The following is a 19,909-nucleotide window of genomic DNA, read 5'->3' on the forward strand; positions in this document are numbered from 1 at the left end:
CAGGAATCATCAATAAGAACAATAATGTCTTGACGAAATCAGCATTAACTCATATGAAACACAGGCTACACCAATATAGCAAAGAAATTTCTGCATAAAAGCTCTGTACAAAATTTGTGAATATCAACGTTTCCAAAGCTCAGAACACATGCAAGAACACAGATGAAATGTAGGAACACTAAACCATCCCAATGTGCAATGTAGGAACATTGAAACAGCACAACGTAATTAGAGACTTGTGGTCCAATGACCTGTTTGCACACAGTAAATGATCATGAACAAATAGTTACAGTATTAATATGTATGATCGAAATGTGCCCACCTGACATTTATTTGTATGTTTTGGTGATGGTTAAGATTTGTGAACATCATTGATTGTACTGAACAAAGAAGCCACGATTACGGTCTAAATACAGTTTTTTTCATTACTTACAAAAGAAGGGAAACGCATTCCAGAGTTCATCTAAGCAACTGTGGACTTCAGGAAGTACACAGTCCTCAGAATGTTGTAAAAGTCACAGAGGGTACAAACCCACGAATACGCTGATCACAATAGACAACAAAGGCCTCTAATTCTGGATAGCTATCTAGGCAAATGTGCAGTCCAACAACTAAGGCAGGTACAAAAAGAGCAGGAAAATAGATAAACCTATAAAGATCAATGTAGGCAGCAGTGTGCACACAGGCAGCATCCCAATGCCTTTTTAACAAAGATTAGTTCAGGCATTACCCAGCACGCCTCTGTGTCTGGTTAACAGTTTGAGGGGCTCAGACTTTATTTGTAAACATCTGTTGTTATTGGAGTTGATTATTCAGCAGCCTCCTCCAAGACTTAGGGTAAGGAGCAGATCAGGCCTCAAGGTTTTCTTGTCAGGTGTACGGCTGGATGGGAGGAGCCAGGCAGCGCAAGTCGGCAACAAAGCAGCAAGTCCAGCCAGAAAAGCTTGACTCTTTGCTTCTGAGGCTACCCGTGACAACGTAGTGTTTCTGTGGAGAACATTCAAACAAATGTGAACTGGGGTACTTTAATGAACTCTTGGCTGAGATTTCAGGTTATCACGCTGTGATTTTTCATTGATAAATATATTCACTTTGCTCACACCCAAGATAGCTAGAAATATTTTCAGAAACAAGAGCAGATTGTCTGAATTAAAATTTAGACTCCCCAACCAGATGCCAGATATTTCTGTGATTCTGAGGAAGGTGGTCTAGAAGTTTATAAAGTCTGCGAAACAAACATGAATACTGGGCTTCTGACTACAGTATAACTTTAAGTGACTACATTAGTCTGTTCACTGTTTTGGATCCAATATTTGTTCGGAGCCCATATTTTAAACTTGTGTTTATATAGGTGTGAGTGCAAGTGGATTGGGAGAGCCCTTTTAGGTTTATGATTTCAATTAAACCAAATAGCATCTGCACGTTGAAAACTCGACTGTACAGGTCTATATTTAACCGCATGCGCGCTAGCGGTTTTCCCGCTGTGCGCAGCGTTTTTTCAAAATCCGCGTTACATGACGAGCTCAGCTCGTCATCAGCGTACGAGCGTCTTAACTCATGACGAGCTCAGCTCGTCATGAGCGCGGAAGGGGTTACTAATATTTGTTCATTGGGTTTCCAATTTTATATCACAGATTACATGAAATGAAGAAATTATTTAATGATTTTAAAAAGTTTGAGAAAAAAATGTGTTGTTGTTATTTTATCCCTTTCTACGTTGCCTCGATCACAACCATAAAGTAGACTTTTTTTTTACACTATTTGCATATTAAGGCTGATGAGGGCTCCCATGGCCTGCACGGGGCTAAGTGTTACTAGGAGTGAACAGGTAGCCTGGCCACTCTCTGCTATGGATACAGCCGACAGCAATGGGGTTCAGCAGGAGAGAATACTTAAGTTGAACATTGAGCTGCAGAGCAGTTCCTAATTCTATTTGATAATCTGAGCAAACTGGCACATGCTTACTGTCAATCAGGGTCCAGTGCATCGCAAACTCAAAGGGTGACCAATAATGGGTGAGGCAGAAGTTTCCTACTCAGGGTAGCCGCTGGGATAGCACCTTTCCAAGCATCATCCAAGGAGAAGAAACATGGAAGTAGCAGTAGGGGGGACTGTCTTCTCAAGGGCATCATCATGCTTACTTTAAAGTACTAAATTGCACAATTTACAGGTAATCTATGCACAACATTTACTGTACTAATTTGTGTTAATGATCGTGAAAGATACGCCAAAGATGACTGCGTACATCATCCAAGGAGAAGAAACATGGAAGAAGCAGTAGGGGGGACTGTCTTCTCAAGGGCATCATCATGCTTACTTTAAAGTACTAAATTGCACAATTTACAGGTAATCTATGCACAACATTTACTGTACTAATTTGTGTTAATGATCGTGAAAGATACGCCAAAGATGACTGCGTACAGTGGTTGCATTCAAGAAATGTATTCCAAATAAATGAACAGAACATGAAGTGGGCACATAAGAGAGAGCTCATGCTGAATGAGACTAGAGGGCAAACCCCTTGAGAAGAAGGGTCGCAAGACCAATTGGGGGTCTGTACTCTCAGTATCCACCTGAAAGAGAACACTGAAGAGCACCACCCTGTGGTTTGAGGATCTCCTTGGCAATATAGGACTCACAATGTGTTCCCAAAAAAAACGGGGGGAAATTCAGGGACAAATGAAAGATGGTGGAATGGCAATGTTGCAATTTGTGCTGGGCAGTTTACTTATTACATGCTCCCAATGCATTCTGATATTGCAATCTATAAGTGATCAAGTTATGCTAAGTCATACTGTGATGTGATTCAATAAATTCTATATCAAACGACCTTATAGTCTATGTGGCCGAGGAGAGATATATAAAAATATGGCATAAAATATAATAACAACAATACCAATAATAATAATAATAATAATCATGATCATTATTATTATTATAATAAATGAATTGATAACTGGAAGTACACATTAGCATATAATACCTTCTGACAGTGATTACTGATGGACAGGATGAGTTCCTGTTATGTTCAAGCACGGTCACGATTTTACTAGGTGAAAGGCCGATTAATTTCAGAGGATTTCACTTCTTAATTGTCTTCCACTCAATTAGAAACTTAACATTTCCATACAAGCACCTCAAATTCCCTAGTTATCTTGCTTTCTTTCACATTTCTCTTTTCACAATCTTTTTTGTTCTTCCTAATGTGGCTTCTATGCCACTATGGCATAGGGTGAGGCATCATGTAGTTGTTGGATGTTACCATAGGTTTAATGAATGCAGACAAGGAAGTGCAGTGGACCTTTCGGTAACCTTTGACACTCCTAATCATGAGACACTCCTGTTAAGCAAACCGATACACATGGGAATCGATGGTTATTTATGAAAAGATCTGCTTCTAACCGGACAATGAGGTCGTAGGTTGTTCAGATGACCACAAATTCAGACTCCCTTCTAATGCTTTCTGGGAAACCACAAGTCTCCAACTTTTTTTTATTGTCAGTGAGTAAAAAAAGATCTGGAGCCAATATCAGCAGTTTCAGACTGACACTCCTTGTTAGACCTGTCAGGCTTAGGGTGGGTCTTCCCCCCCCCAAAACTTTTGCCTTCCTCCTCCATTTTTTCTGATCTCGTTTTCACTGGCGTTTTAAGTCTGCACAATAGAACTAACCAATGCTATAGAGTATGTACATGATGGTATTGGTTTAGTCCCAATTGGCATATTTAGTTTACTTATAAGTCCCTAGTAAACTGGCACTAAATGTGTTCACAGCCTGTAAATTAAAAGCTACTAGTGGGTCTGAAGCACTGAGTGTCCCACCCACTTATGTAGCTCTTTATTAAACATGTCTTAGTCCTGCCATTGCAACCTTTGTGTGCAGTTTAAACTGCCATTTCAACCTGGCAAAATAAACCTTTTGCCAGACCTAAACCTTCCTCTTTAATACATAGACGTCACCCCTAGGGTAGGCCCTGGACAGCCCAGAGGGAAAGGTGCATAATATTTAAACAGTTGGACATGCACTATTAAGTTTTACATGTCCTGGTAGTGAAAAACTCTAAAATTAGTTTTTTCATTTCAGCTAGGCCTACCTCTACCATAGGATAACATTTGAATTACCTTATTATATCATGTAAAAGTAATTTCCAAATGTGAACCACTTACCACTTCATTTTTGGTGTCTCTGGAATTAGAATTTAAAATCCTAGTTGGATTTTAAGTTACAATTTTGAAAATGGCACGTTTAGAAATTTGGTGCAATACAGGGACAACCTGGCCTGGCAATTCGGGCAGAATTGTTCCCATGAGGAGCAGGGTTAAGGCTGATTTGCATATGGGTGGGTCCAAACTGGGGTGGCTTAGCGAGAAAAAGAACGATGGATTAAACCCAGATCTCTTGACTGGGGATGAGTGGTTGAAAGTTTCAGCACTCCATCCACCATCTTGTTGTCTTTACTTTTAGAAAGTTGGCATATTCCTGCCTTAGCCGCGATGTATTGCTTGTATCCTGCACTTAGGTCACAGGACTGGGTGTAGCTGACAGCTGACTTTGTATTCCTCCTATCCAACCACACACAAGAAATGCGTTACTTACCTGTAATTGCAGTTATCTAGTATTGGTATCTTTCATAGATTCACATGCCTGAATCATTCCCAGTCGTCGGGATGGGAGTCCCCGGTACATAAGTAAAGTAATGTCTCATAAGAAATGGAGAGTAATAGGCCTAAGGCCTCACATTAGTAACATATCCAGGTCCTTTTGTAATAAGGACCAAACTCTTAGAGAACAGCCAATCAGCTGTCACCACCCTCTGGAACCTTCCTGGAAGGAGCTCTAGTCCCTCAGATTTTCAAAAGCACAGTGCTATATAGAGATGCAACAGAGAGGTGAACCCTTCCAGGGGATTGAATGTGAATCTATGAAAGATACCAATACTGGATAACTGCAGTCACAGGTAAGTAACACATTTCTTATCCAGTATTAGGGTATCTTTCATAGATTCACAGGCCTGAATCAGAATAGAAAGCAATGATAAGCACATTTCTGTTCGTAAAGAAATCACAAATTCACCAGATAATAGACATATCAATGTGAAAATGGAAAGCAATAAATTGCAAGTATGGCAAAAATCATAGAAATAACAGATAAAAATAAAAGAAATGTTGGTGGGAAGGAAGGAAGGCTCACCTCTATCGAAATAGAGGAAGTTACACCGCCTGTCCCACTGCAGTATCCTTCATTAGTTTCGTATCCAAGCAGTAATGCTTAGTAAATGTATGCAGGGTTTTCCATGTTGCCACTCTGCAGATGCCTGTGATAGGCACACCTGCAAACAGTGCCATAGAAGTAGAAACTGCCCTTGTGGAATGGGCACGAACTCGGGATTGTAAAGGTTGGCCAGCTTGCTGGTGACATAAGACAATAGCACTAGAGATCCATCTAGAAATACTTTGTGTCTTACAGTTTACCTAGGAAAGGTTTCCCACTTACTAAACAAAGAGTTTTTTGGACTTGCGGAAAGCTTTTGTCCTGTCAAGATAGAATTTAAGGCAGCGTTTCAGATCTAATGAATGTAGACCTCTTTCGGCTGCTGTTTGAGGATTTGGAAAGAAGGTCTTTAAGATTTTGGATTAGTCCGAAGTATTACCCTATCGTTCTTGAATTGAAGAAATGTATCTTGTATTGTGAATGCGTGAAGCTCACTTACTCGTCTTGCGGATGCAAGGCCTAGAAGAAGTGCAGTCTTCCAGGGGAGGAACGTGAGGTCACCTTTGTGTATCAGCTCAAAAGGATGTCTCTTAAGTTGAGTAAAAAATGTGTTGAGCTGTCATGTTGGAGGTGGGGACTTTACGGGAGGGATAGTCCTAAATAGGCCTTTGAAAAATTGTTTTATCAATCTATTTGACCAAAGAGAAGGTCCTGCAGAAGATCTCATGAAATGGGATATTGCTGCTAGGCGAACTATAATGGAGGCGTGAGAGAGACCTGAAGTTGCTAGTTGGAGAAGGTATGGTAATATTTCTTCTGGAGAGGAAGTGAGGGGATGCACCTTAGCAGATCTACACCAGATACACAATCTTTTCCATTTGAAGGAATACGTCCTGTTTGTACTATCAGCTCGAGCCCGGGCTAGCACTGCTCTGCAGTCTGAAGGAATGTTTAGACCATGAAATTCTTGGAACTCAGGAGCCAGGCCGATAATTTGAAAGATGCGGGCTCCGGGTGTTGGACTTGCTCCTGAGCCATTGTGAGGAGAGATGGAAATGGCTTCAACAGAATTGGAGGTTGAAGGGAGAGAAGATGGAGCTCCATGAACCAATGTTGGCGAGGCCATGCTGGAGCTATTAGGATTAGTGTGCAGGGCTCTGCCTTCATCTTCCTGAGGACCCTGGGAATCAGGGGAATCAGTGGAAAGGCATAGGCAAATACGCACAACCATGCTATTGAAAATGCATTCCCCAGAGATCCCTGTTGGGGATGCCAGCTTGTGAAGTGTTGGCATTTGGGGTTGTGTTGGGTGGCAAACCGATCCAACAGTGGTTTGCCCCATTGAGAGAAGAGGTCGTTGAGAGTATGCTGGTTCGATTCCCACTCATGGCAGGTTGTCTGCAGTCTGCTTAGTGAATCTGCCAGTGTATTGTCTTTTCCTGGAAAATACTCTGCTCTCAGGGAAACTGAAGCGACCAGTTCCAGATTTTTTAAGATTCTTGAGAGAGTGATAGTGAACGAGTTCCTCCCTGTTTGTGCAGGTAGTGCATTATCGTAATATTGTCTATTCTGAAGCGACCAGTTCCAGATTTTTTAAGATTCTTGAGAGAGTGATAGTGAACGAGTTCCTTCCTGTTTGTTCAGGTAGGGCATCATCGTAGTATGGTCTGTTCTGACTAACACTAGAGAACCTTTGATCCTGGAAAGGAACACCAGGAGGGCTAGATAAACTGCTCTCAGCTCCAGGAGGTCTATGTGCAGTTTCTGTTCTGAAGATGACCATTTTCCGCTGATCTGAAGCTCTTGAAGGAAGGATCCCCAACCTTCTAGAGATGCATCCGTTGTTATCACTTGGGGAGAGGCTTGAGTTAGAAAATGTAGGCCTCGAGAAAGATTTTGTGGAAGAGTCCACCAGTGTAGAGCAACGACCATCTGAGGAGTCACCTGTATGATGTCATCGAAAGATCCGTCGACTCCTGGAGAGGACGCATACGGAGGCGACAGTAGGGAACTAGAAGAATGCAGGATGACATTCCGAGGAGGGATTTGAATAGGTGCACCGAAAGACTTTCTGTTCCTTATGCGCTCTGCTAATTGTAGAAGTTTTTGTTGTTGCCTCCTATGACGGGAAAGCTTTTTTCAGGACTGTATCCAGGACAGCTCCCAGAATTGGTATTCGTTGAGTAGGCTGAAGAACTGTTTTGTCTGGGTCGAGGGTGAGACCCAATTGTTTGAATAGCCGTAGACAGGCTTTGGACGATCTCCTTGCACTGTCGAGAGAGGGTGCCTTGACGAGCCAGTCGTTGAGATAAGGAAAGACTTGGTGATGTTGCTGTCTGAGGTATGCAGCCACTGGAGAGAGACATTTTGTGAAGATGCGTGGGGCTGACTAGAGTCCGAAGGGCAGGACCCGGAACTGGTAATGTCTGCCAGCCACAGCGAACCCCAGAAACTTTTTATGCCTTTTGTAGATAGGAATATGAAAATAGGCATCTTGGAGATCCAAGGATACCATGTAGTCGTTTGCATTGAGAAGTTGCAGGACTTCTTGAATGGTGACCATGCGAAACGATTGTTTCTTTAAGAATTTGTTTAGACTTCTCAAATCTAGAGTAAAAACCTTGTCCTCTTTGATGAATAGGAACCCGTTCTATAGCTCCCTTCTGGATCATTGATGATATTTCCAGGACTAAAAGGTGTAAATGCTTGTAAACCATAGGTTGAGGCGGTGTTTGTGGAGGAGCTTGCAAAAACTCCAGCGAATGTCCAAATTGCACTAGTCAGATAACCCAACGGTCTGTTGTTATTTGTTTCCAATTCTGTAGATAGTGGGATATTTTTCCTCCTACTTTGGAAGGGGAAGGGGAAATGGAGATTGGCGGTAAAGAGAAGTCATTGGCGTCGGGCGTAATCCTTCTGTCGTCCGGCTCTTCCGCGAAAGGAAGACTTGGTGTATGAACTCTGTCTGTTGCCTCTGTTGAAATTGTGGCCTGTATTGTTGGTTGGAGGAGGAGTAGGAAGACATTTCCTGCTGGTAGCCTCTGTTGGAATATTGCCCTCTACCCCTTGAGCCCCTTGAGGTGCTTTTTTATTTAAGGGTACCCAAAGCTCTGGCTGTGTCTGTATCCTTTATTCCTTGAAGGGCTTCATCAATATGAGTGTCAAAGAGGAGTTGACCATCATAGGGCATGTCCAGAATCTTGGTCTTGATATCAGGCCGGAATGTTGTTGCCTTAAGCCAACCCTGGCGTCGTAGGACCGCCGTCCCAGCCAGTTGGCAGCAACCAGTAGATAGGATGTCCATCGCACAATCGATAATTTCTGAAGCTGATCTTTCGCCCTCTAATAATACTTTCCTTGCCTCCTCTTCAGAGTCTTGCGGCAGGGTCTCTAGGTAGGGTGCAATGTCTGACCTCATTTGCCTGTTGTAGCGCCGCAATAACGCCAACGAGTTAGATGCTCGCACGTTAATGCGGATATGGAAGAAAAACGCTTTCCAATACTGTCTAGGCATCTGCCCTTTTTTTCCGGAGGAGCTGAAAGTGGGGCAGAAGGGTTTTCTGACCTCCGCTGAGCTGCTGGAGTAATCACTGAATCAAGTTTGGGATGGCCTATAGGGCAGGCTGGAGCGTTGTCAGGAGCTCTATATTTTTTGTCCAGTCTTGGCAAGACTGGGGGAACCCGTACAAGGATTTTGCATTATTTTGATGCCTTGATCCCAGATATAATCTATGATAGGCAAAGATCTTACCGATTTCTTGAAAGGTTCCTTGAAGTCGTAAAGGAAACAGTGCTGTTGGTGAGAAGGCATAGGAAGTTGAAAGCGCTGTGCTGCTCTTTCCAGGAGATTATGGAAGCCTCCTATATCTTCGGGAGGAAGGTCCACTTGAGGAGGCAACGGTGATGCTAGAAGAGGGATACTGTAGTTATTCCCTTTGTTATGATGTGACTGGGTATCCTGAATTTCCCCTTCTTGTTGTTCTTCCTCCTCCTCAACATCCATAGAGGGGGGGAGGTGTCACAGGTACATCAATGGTAAGAGGAGGTGGTGGTGGAACTTGCACCCTCGGAGGTGGAGAGAGAACTGGAGCAGGAGAATGGGCAGAGGTAGGGGACCTCTTTTTGTAGTCTGAAATCATAAATTGCAAGTCAGAGACCAGGGCTGAAGTATGACAAATCATCTGTGGCTGTTGATGATGGTTTTCGTCCTTGTTAGATCTGGGGGTCTCTAGTTGGCAATGGTATTCACCTTTGTCTAAATAGGGACTCTTACTTCTAAGTCAGGATAAGGGGATTACACTCCTTAATAACCCCTGCTCACCCCCTTGGTAGCTTGGCACGAGCAGACAGGCTTATCTCAGAGGCAGTGTGTTAAGCATGTGTGAATATACACAGTAATACAGTGATAACACTACAGATGGACATAACACAGGTTTTATAAAAATACGTTTTCTTTATATAGACTTAAACACACGACCACAAACGACAAAAATCCACAATACTACACTTAAGATTACCTAAAAAATTATTAAAGTCTCTTAGGTCAAGTTGTTGGTAAATGCTACAAAGTTCTCAACAAAGTACCTGGATGCGTAACGCAAAGTGAACAAAAGGCTCTCAAAAGGGGAGATGCGCTGGTTCTGTGACCCGGGGGAACAGTTGCGTCCTTTCTCAATGCTTGTGCAGAGTAGAGGACTCGTCGTGAGCCTTACTTGTGCGGAGGTGATGCGGAGATTCTCGGCCTGCGGGCCAGTTGCGGTGCGCAAGATGGTGCCTTGATGCGATGCGATGATCCAGTTGCTTTGCGAGAAGATGGCGCCCTTGATGCTGCGATGCCGATGCGATGCCGCCCTGGCAGCCTTGCGACGACTCTGTACTTTGGAGCCACGACAGGCCCTGCGACGCGCTTCTCCAGCAATGCAATGGCGACTCTCTCGATGGCGTCACGCTTCTCCAGTGATGCGACAGCAGGCAGCTTCGATGTACACACGCTTCCAGGGAGATGCGACGAAGGCTCGCTTCTCCGGCATTGCGATGATTTCAGCTGTGGCGGCGACACGCTTCTTCTCGATGCGTCGCCCTTCCAGCTCCCAGCGGCACGCAAGTGACTGGAGTCAGAATTCCCAGCAAGGAAATTCAGGAGGGAGCTGAAGTCTTTTGTCCCTGAGACTTCAGCAGGAGGCAAGCACAGTTCAAGCCCTTGGAGAATATTCTGTGGATGAAAGGCCTTACAAAGTTCCTTCTCCTTTCCCTTGGCAATGAAGCAACCACTGCAGGCCAACCCAGCAAACAGCATACTGGCAGAGGGGCAGTACAACTCCTGCAGCTTCCTTGGTTCTTCTCCTTGGCAGAAAGGTTTCTTGTTCCAGAAGTGATCTAATTTCTTTTTTTGTCCTCATTTGCCTTACTCCCACTTAAGAAGAAAAGGAAAAAGTAAACCTCCAATTTTTATTTCGTGTCCTGCTGATCTTGTTGTTTTGCTGCCATCAGATAGAGACATTTAATTACTCAGAGGAGGACCGTGGGAAAGAGATTTTTACTCCACCTAGGATTTTACAAATCCTGCCGGACCAGATTCCTGGACGACCCTTTTTTTTGGTAGTCCGAGGATTGTCAAAGGCATAATCATAGGAGCCGGGGGGAAAAAAAAACCTGGACTCCTACCTGCACGACTTCAATAGATCCCAAAAAGCCAAATTTTTCTTCTTACAGGATCTAGCCATATCCAGCTTGGACACTTCATAGAATGATGTCAACCATTCTGAGTGAGTCGGTGGGATGGATTCTACCCAATATTTACATATTTGCCTTCTTGCGAGAAGAATTGTGTATAAGAGTAAGGATCTTTTAGGGCCCCTGATGTTGTCATCAAGGCCGAAAATAATTAGCTGTAAACTAATAGTCAAAAGGACCCTCAGGATGGATTCCATGGATGCTATGACTTTGTCCCAGAAATCGGATAGGAAGGGGCAGTCTTTAAACATATGTATATCCGATGCTTCTAGGAGTCCACATTTCTTGCACGCTTTACCGGATTGGAATTTCGACAGTCTGAGCGGGGAGAGGTAGGCTCTATGAGCTGTAAAGATGTGATTACGCCTCAGCCAAGCAGGTTTGACATTTTTAAACAGAGTGTTAAATGATTCCATCCACAACGACTCGCATTGCCTATTCATCTGCTGTCCCCATAAGTAATCTGCAAGTTTAAATTCGCCATCTGCTTCCTCTACAATAGCCCAATACTACATAGAGACCTGCCTTCTCCCTACAGTCTTTGTCACGAGCTGCTCTTCTAGGTTGCTATCCCACCCTGAAAGCCCGGTGCTCTTAACCCGTGACTGGACCCAGCTATTCAATTGAATATATTTAAATTTAGAGAGACCAGGCCCTACCACCTCGTGAAGATCTTCTCAGGAAGGCCGGGCAGCCCCATCCAGCAAGTCTCCCCACGTCACTAATCCAGAATCTCACAGAGGCGTGCTCAGACTGTCGCGGAGGCATGCAGGAGTACCCAGGGAATCCCATAATTCAGCCCTTTTTTAAAAATAGCCCAGCCCTACTCTCCTTCTTATTGCTGCCCAACTATTGGCTATTGACTGAAGGACATTCAATTTAACTTTTCTAAAGAATTTTTGATCTCCGAACTTGTACATAAAACCATCTTCCGACAGATCTGATCCCCTTATCACAGCCCGGTACAGTTCTCTCACAGTTGTACTAGTAGGCGTCTTCAGCAGCATTCGTGAATGAGATAACTGGAATGCCCATGCATAATATTGCAAGTCGGGCATTGCCAGTCCCCTCTTCTCCCTCTTTCGCCTAAGCTTCTTCTAAGCTAACCTGGTAGATCTGTGCTTCCAAATAAATGAATTCAGTTCTCCTTGATATTTAGCTATTTGTTTCGTATCGAAAGCCAGAGGGATGGCATTAAAAAGAAAAGTTATTTTGGGGAGGATGGACATTTTAACTTAATTAATCCTTCCGAGAAGTGACAAGGGAAGGTGCACCCACGAGTTCAGCTGTTTTGGCATTCTTTAAAGATTCGATTAAGATTAAGGTCTGGAATCTTTTCAACAACCTGGGTTATTCTGATGCCTAAATATTGCATGGTGGAAGCAATATGGTAGTGTGTATTTTCAATATTCCACGCCATTATCTCAGTTTTATTAGCGTTGATCTCATATCCCGAGATTGAGCCAAACTCCTCTGCACGTGCCATGATCGTAGGAAAAGCTGTATCAAGATCAGCTGTATAGATCAGGATATCATCTGCATACAAGGCCACTCTCCTCTTCCACTCTCCAAACTTAAAAGGGATGATGTTATTTTCTTCTCTTAGAACCTGCGCAAAAAGCTCTATGTAGAGATTAAACAGGAGAGGGGGCACCCCTGTTGCGTACCCCTAGTGATCTTAAAGGGGTCTGTCAAAGCCCCATTGACTAGCAATCTTGCAGTAAAAGCCCTATACAGCAAATCTATAACATGGCAGAAGCCACTTCCTAAATTAAACGTCTTTAACATCTCAAAGAGGTATGGCCAGTTAACCCTATCAAAGGCTTTAGTCGCGTCAAGTGTTAATACAGCTAAAGGAAGGGTGTGATGTCAATAGCACCTATTAGGTCATAAGTGAGGTCTGCTAGTTGACGCCCTTGAATGAAGCCTTTTTGGTCATGGTGGATAATCTTATCCACTACACCCCCCAACCTTTTAGACAGAATGACGGCAAACATCTTTCTAGTCGCAATTGAGAAGTGAAATGGGGCGATAAGAGCCACAGTCAGTCAGAGGTTTCCCCGGTTTTAAAATGAAGACCGCTGTGGCTTCACTCCACGACCCAGGAGGGTCTTCGCCCTTCAAGAGTATGCTGTTAAAAAGTCTCAACAACACTGGAATTATTGACTCTTTAAGTTGACCATATAGCCCTCCTGGAAGGCCATCAGGCCCTGTCGCCTTTCCTGTTTTAGAGAGATGGATCGCCTTTCTGACTTCGTCTTCGGTAATTTCGTTATCCAAAGCAGCATGTTGTTCATTCGTAAGACATGGTAAACAGATCTTATCAAGCCATTTTTTCCTTTTCTCAGGAGCCTCAATGGTATCATTAGTGTAAATTGATTGGAAGAACTCACGAAAGGCCATTCCTATATCTAAGTTAGATGCCCGAGGCGATGTTTCCCCTTCGACGACAATCTATTTGATATGGTTTCGTATCTGATCAGATTTTACTTTCCACGAGAGTAGCTTACCGGCACTTTCTCTGAACTCAAAGTGGGAAATTCTACTCGCTACCCATCTGCGAGCGATTCTCTCTTGGAGAACACTCTCCAGTTGTTTTTTAAGTGAATCTAGTTCTTCCAAATCTGCCTTTAAATTACTTCCTGTTTGGGAGCTCAGATTTAATTGTACTCTGGCCAGGTCTTCTTCTAACCCCTTGACATCATTTCTAAATGTATTTTTCCTAAAGGAGGCACGATTAGTAATGCAGCCTCTCCAAAAGGCTTTTAGGGTGTCCCACACAACCGATCTACTAGATGAATCTAAATTTGTCTTGAGAAACTGAATAGTCTCAAGATTGAGATAATATATCTCCTCCTCCACTAGTAGAATGGTGCGGTCAAAAGACCATGATCTAAATTGTTGTTGCTGTGTTAGAGATAGGGTAAAAACTAGTGCAGAGTGGTCCAACAAGTGGGAAGGAAGATAATCTATGGATTTGATCAGGTCCCTTAGGGTGTAACTAAACTGTGCATAATCAATCCTAGATTTGTGATTATATTTTAGGTTAATAAACGAAACCCCCGGTTGATCTCCTGCACGCTCTCTCCAGACATCTGAAAGACCCATCTGGCTCATTATACTCAGAAGAGCTTGACGTGATTTAGAGGGAACTGCTGCTCTTGACTTAGGTGTCTTAGGTGATATATCTAATGCAAGATTTAGAACAATATTAAAATCTCCTACCCAGATAATAGGATCAGGGAAGTCAATCAGATGGTTACGAATGATATCCAACCAGGAGGCATCATCTTGGTTAGGCCCGCAATAGACCACCAAAGTGATAGCCAGATCCCACAGTAGTGTTTTTAATCTAAGCCATCTTCTACTAGAATCCTCCCTGGATTCCAATATTTGCGCCTTAGCTTGTTTTTTGAATAGAACCGTCACCCCTCTTACATTAGCTGATTGGTCAGTACACACAAAGGCATCCACCCACTTCTGTTTTTTTAAGATTTCAGATAACTCAACCTTTAATAGATGTGATTCCTGGATGGCAATGACCAGCGCCGGAGAATCTTTTAAATACTGTAAAATTCTAGCTCTTCTGTTCTTCGTGCGCTGACCATTGACATTCCAGGACAGAAATTGTATTAAAGCCATGATGGATTTTTCGTTGCAACCTTTAATGCCATCCCGCCGGGCCAGGCCCAATCTGATTTTAACCTGCTTTTGTGGGTGACAAACCGCTTCTGCATTGTCTCCCAACGGAAGTCGAAACAGATAAAATCGCAATGGAGTATCGACAAATGAGGACATTTTATACTTATATGCCCAGTGCCCCTCCCCACCCTTGGGAAACCCATCCCTTTTTACTATGGCCTGATGAAAGGCCACCTTCGCATCCCCGACTTCTGCTGACCCCTCCCTTCCCCACCTCTGAAAATGTGTTATATAAGGCTGTCTGGAACTAGGAATATAGATTAAAGCAAGACTGAAACATAACTGAATTTGTAGCAACAAAAATTCCCAAAATTACAACCCCCCTCGCTTTTAACATTGGATTTTCAAGCCTTGCAGGGTTTTAAATCTTCCTATTCCCCTCTTTTTCCTTTCTATCCTTCTTCCTTTCCCTTCAGCCTTTTTATTGTGTGTATTTTTTTCCCCTCCCCCTTATATTCCTCTATATTCCTCTTATTTCTTCCCTTTTTTTTCCTTTTCCCTTCCTATTATCCCCTATAATTTCTACCAAATTTTGTTGTGCTTTTTTTTATTTTTTTAATCCTTTTTCCCTCTCTCTCGCATCATCTTTTTTTTTTTCCTCCACCACTCAAAGTAAGTGTAGATAGAGTGGTTAAGGATTGAAGTAAAAGAGGAAAAAAAAAAGGGGGAAAACAGAGGACCAAACTACACTAATTACTTAATTACTCAAAAAAATTCCAATCATTCTTTCTCACGACTACTTAGGGATTCCAGTAGCTCATCAGCCTCGTACGGGGATCTAATGTTAAACATTTTATTATTGTGCATGATCTAAGAAAAGCAGGGAATATCAACTGCGCTGTGGCCCCCAATGATCTGAACTTGTCCATTCTCTGGCCCAGTTCCCATTGATGCTCCAAGGTCACTTTAAACAGATCCGAACACACCTCATATGTGAAGTCTGGCCCCTTTAACGATTTCACCTTAAGTGCAAAGTTCAAAATCCTCTCCTTTACTGCGTAAGGAAGTTTATGAGGATCTTCCTCGGTTTAGCCCTGCCGGGGTTCAACCGAAATGGATCCCTGTGGATCCTCTGGATGTCTTTTTCTAGAAACACTACTGATTCTTCGAGATTCAGGGAGTCCTTAAGCAATGCCACAATGTATGTCTTTATGTCGCTCCCCTCCGGTATCTTAAGGAGGCGTAGGTTATTCCTATGTGAGTTGTTTTCAAGTGACTCAAGTCTCTCTCTCAAGACATCGCCATCCCTGCGCAAGGCTTGAATTTTGACCTCAGCTGACCCTAGATTAGCTTTAAGGTGTTCCACAGAGCCCTCTAAGTTCTCAGTCCTTTCATTCAGTAAGTCTACTTTCTTTTCCAGAGCGCCACATGATGCTCTAATCTCAGCCTGATTCTCTGCGGAGAGAACAAACCCCTGTTTTATGTCATTTTTTAATGAGAGAAAGAGGGCCGCAATTGAATTATCTTCCGCGCCTTCTCCTCCTCCCTGTTCACAAACAGCCTGAGTAGCAACCTCGGAAACGATTTTAGTAGGTATGTTGGGCGCTGGTAAGTCCTCGGGGCTAGTTATCTTACTAGTTGGAATTGAAGATAATGCCACACCTTGCGTCGTGGAGAGGGCAGCAAGATTAGGTATAGTAGCTGTGGTAACAGAGGCAGCTGTGGTAGCACAGGTGGAAATAGAAGATGCGGTAAGTAGCCCCATAGTTGGACTAGCAGGATTAACCATCCTGAAAGAGGTGGGGGGAGAACCACTACGGTTTTTTTCCTAGGGCAGGAATACAGCCCTGTTCAGTGGATGCCTCTTGACTTGTGACGTTTAATATCTGGGGTTGCACTTAAAAAAAAAAGAGCAGAGAGAGGGGGTAACCCTAAGTAGCCTTAAAAGAGGCCTTAACAGAGCCCTTGCTTCTCGCTCCTTTAACACTCCTCCCTTTCACTGGGAAATTCTGGAAAGCAGTATCGCACCCCACTTGCGACTCTTCCCACTGCTGACACCCTTTCGAACCAAGTTCTGGTGTACCGATGGAACATCCTAGGACCCCAACATATCCTTCTATATCACAATCCTAACTGTCCAGCAGCCTCTAATGTGTGCGTTTTTTACACTTTTCTTTCTCCCCCCCTCCGTTGCGTGTAATCGGCTTCGCTGTGGTACCTCCAGACCTCAGGGCTTTAACAGGGAAATGGACACAAGGGCTCTCTAACAGAGAAATACGGTCATTCTCACCGGCCTCAGCCTCGACGCTCTGCTTAACTCCCCAGCCGCCACCTTCATCCTGGCTATCCGCCTTGCCTGCGGAAAAATCAAAAACCTTACCGGGTTTGGCTTTCGTGGATACAGGCTCACCGAGCTGGAGGTAGGCTCCGATTCCTCCTGTGCTGACGCTGCCTGAGCTCCCCCGGAGGCAACCGGGAGCCGCCGCTCTGCGTCCGCGTCGCAGCTCCAAGGCGGCTCTATCCCTGCACAGCGAGAGCAGGGGGCTCGGAGGACCGGGGCAAATCCAGCAGACCACGCCACGCCTCACCATAGACGAGGGATCTAATTTCTTGTGATCAGGGTCCCAATACTTATACCCCAAAATCCTTTGTTCTCTGAAGGCAGAGAGGCTCTGCCTAGTCCAAACCAGTTCCTGAGCACTTTGTTTACAGGACTCTCTTCTTCCTTTCACTGTGCAGGGCAAAGACATCAGCCGTCCCACATGAGGTGGAGCCAGCACAGGGGAGGGACTATACAGCTCTGGAGCACTCTGTTGACATGATTCCTCCTCTTCCTTCGCTGGTCAGAGACATCAGACAAGCCACAGGGGGTGGAGCCAGCATTGTAGAGGGAAGGCCCAGACCTATTCAGGTCCCAGGTGCAACTCCTCCCTCCCATCTAGATGCAGATCTCTCTATTCACCACCGGGCTGCCACAGCCTGTCTCCTGGAATCCCCCAGCCCTTTCTAAAAGTGGTATTTGCAAACAGAATATTAAAATAAACTTTACTAAAAGATGTATTTTATTATTCTGAGTTCAGGCATACTAATTTCGAATTTCTACTGTGTTCCCTGAGTCAGTTAGGATTATAAAGATGTAATAATCTAACTGCCCATTCTGGCCTGTGAGAACAGGTAGCCTTCAATAGTGAAAAACGAAAACGGCTGTAATTCACTATTAGAACATGCTACACACATCAGAGCATGTCCTACCTTATACTTACAATGTACCCTGCCCTTGGGCCTACCATAGGGGTGTCTAATATGAAACAAAGGGAAGGTTTAGGGACTGGCAAGTGGGTGCACTTGGCCAAGTCGACATGGCATTGCTAGACTGCACACAGGCCTTGCAATGGCAGGCCTGAGACACACTCTACAAGTTGCTTCTGTGGGTGGCACAACCAGTGCTGCAAGCCCACCAGCAGCATTTGATTTACAAGCCCTGGGCACACATGGTGCACTGTACTAGTGGCTGACAGATAAATCAAATAACCCAATCATGGAATAACCAATTAGTACATCAATTTAACATCGGGAGCACTTGCACTGTGACACTGATTAGCAGTGGCACAGTGCTCAAAGCATAAATCCAGCAAAAACATATCAAAACAGAGGAGGCAATCCCTCAAAAATGGAAGGGAGACTCATGCCAATGAAGGCAGGTCTAACAGTCCTGATAATATGCCTGTTCATCCATATCTTATTTGTCATACTCAGAATCCTCCTGATATTTGACATTAAGTTCAAAGGGACTTCTTGCAGCCCTGAACATGCTGTACTCGTCCGAATCCTCATCCTCATCCAAAAGATGATGGAAGTAATAGTTGGACCCTGCTGGGTGATGTAAGAGAAGGCATTAGCTTTTGCTTTGTAAATTTCTCTTGAAAATATGTACTTTCCACCTTTGATTTAGGAGTTGTCGACGAGGCCGTAGTCGGTATATTCGTCGTCCACGAAGAATCATCGATGGTCACACTGAGCACTGGCGTAGATGAGGAAACTCTCGTCGACGACAAAGTCGTCGTTGACGGTACACTCTTTGTCGACGTGTGTATCATCGTATCATCGACGTCGAACCACTTGTCGCTGTGCTTGTCGTCGATGCTATCTTCAATGACGACGCGATCTTGATCGTCGACGACAAAGGGGTATGTGCCGTCGACGATGACGTAGTCATCGACGAGATGGATGCCGAAGAGACTGAGATTGTAGCAATGGTAGTAGTCGACTAGGTCACTCCCATAGCTCTACAAGGAGATCGTGTCGTCGTCGAGGCCACCGTCCACGAGATGGTAGTCAACGGGGCTGAAGAAGGCTTTTTAAAAGTGTGTATCACCCTCGGCGGAGTAGTCAGAAGGCCAGAAGCTGGTTTCTGTGAACCTTGTAGGGTAGGAGACTCCCTTGTTGGTAAATCTTTAGGTTTTGAAGTCTCTGAAGACTTTTTCTGTGTCTTCTTTTGAGGGTGCTGCAAAGAAGGACCTGGAGAGACATATCTTGGGCCTTTTTTGAGGCTTTTTAGAGGAGGATTTTGATGAACTCTCACTCTCCTCAGAGGACAAGGGGTCTTCTTTGTCCTTAAGCCTCTGCAGCCAAGTTAAAAGCCTTCCCTCACGGTCTTTAAGTGTCTTAGTGGAAAAGGTACGACATACCTTGCAGTCTTTAGGTGAATGGTCCGGATAAAGACAGTAGAGGTAGTCCTTATGCTGGTCGTTGACATGTTACCTCTTCTTTTTGCAGGTATCACTGGGCCTAAAAAGGCCTTTTTTTAGGAGTGTCTGACACAAAGACAGATTAGACTTCACTCAGACAAAGATAATCCTGAAGAAAATTCACTTGAATCCAAGAAATAAAGAAAAACCTGAGCAAAGCTCAGTGGAGACTCCTTTAGCACGACGTGCGGTAGAAAATCTGAGGGACTAGAGTTCCTTCCAGGAAGGTTCCAGAGGGTGGTGATAGCGGATTGGCTGTTCTCTACGAGTTTGGTCCTTATTACAAAAGGACCGGATATGTTACTAATCTGAGGCCCTAGGCCTATTATTCTCTATGTCTAATGGGACATTACTTTACTTATGTACCGGGGACTCCCATCCCGACGACAGGGACTGATTCAGGGATGTGAATCTATGAAAGATACCCTAATACTGGATAATAGGTGTGCCGGGATGGGCCATCACTGACCGGATGGGAGGGAGGAGCTGGGCACAGCTCCTCTTACACTTGAATAGCCATTGTCCTGCCTCCACACAAAGGGCTGCAAACACCCTGTAGCTAGTCTGGAGCTAGGA

At 44.2% G+C, this 19,909-nt stretch overlaps 1 protein-coding gene across 7 annotated transcripts in view; it reads right to left on the reverse strand.

Moving 5' to 3' along the window:
• The window catches only part of MICU3 (mitochondrial calcium uptake 3), a 599,595-nt gene that overhangs the window by 429,913 nt on the left and 149,773 nt on the right, over positions 1–19,909 (reverse strand). The gene's annotated exons all lie outside the window — the stretch shown is intronic.

The sequence above is a fragment of the Lissotriton helveticus genome, chromosome 2_2, assembly GCF_964261635.1.
Source record: "Lissotriton helveticus chromosome 2_2, aLisHel1.1, whole genome shotgun sequence".
Taxonomy (NCBI): Eukaryota; Metazoa; Chordata; class Amphibia; order Caudata; family Salamandridae; genus Lissotriton; species Lissotriton helveticus.